This window comes from Arachis duranensis, chromosome 7 (genome assembly GCF_000817695.3).
Source record: "Arachis duranensis cultivar V14167 chromosome 7, aradu.V14167.gnm2.J7QH, whole genome shotgun sequence".
In the NCBI taxonomy this organism is placed as follows: Eukaryota; Viridiplantae; Streptophyta; class Magnoliopsida; order Fabales; family Fabaceae; genus Arachis; species Arachis duranensis.
The window spans coordinates 75,788,802-75,789,502 of record NC_029778.3 but is presented as its reverse complement, the minus strand read 5'-3'; positions in this window follow the sequence as shown (position 1 = coordinate 75,789,502).

The following is a 701-nucleotide window of genomic DNA, read 5'->3' as shown; positions in this document are numbered from 1 at the left end:
ACGTTATATGTGCGAGGATTCTTCCTATGGTTAGGGCGGATGCTGCGGTTACGGTAAAGGTACTTCAAGAAGCGACAGAAGTTGATTACGGTTTCAGGCCTAGTTACAGGAAGGTTTGGATGGCTAAGCAGAAGGCAGTGGCACAAATATATGGAGATTGGGAAGAGTCTTACACGGAGTTGCCACGTTGGATGCTAGGGATCCAGGCGACAATGCCGGGAACAATCACGGTGCTGAAGACGTCTCCTGTTCGGATTGGTGGTGGGGTTGATGAGTCCACGGTGTACTTTCACCGGCTTTTCTGGACAAATCCACCCTGTATCGAGGCATTCCGGCATTGCAAGCCCCTCGTCAGTATTGATGGTACCCACTTGTATGGAAAGTATGGAGGGACGCTGCTGTTGGCGATAGCTCAGGACGGGAACTCGAACATCCTGCCGATAGCATTTGCCCTTGTGGAGGGCAAAAATGCAGAGTCGTGGTCATTCTTCTTGTCCAATCTTCGAGAGCATGTGACTCCTCAGGAGGGTATCCTTGTTATCTCTGACAGGCATAATGGGATCAAGGCAGCGCTTGAGGCACCTGAGACTGGATGGCTGCCTCCTCGGGCTTTCCGGGCCTACTGTATAAGGCATGTGGCTGCGAATTTCGCCCTAACGTTCAAAGGTAAGGACTCAAGGAGGTTGCTGGTGAATGCTGCC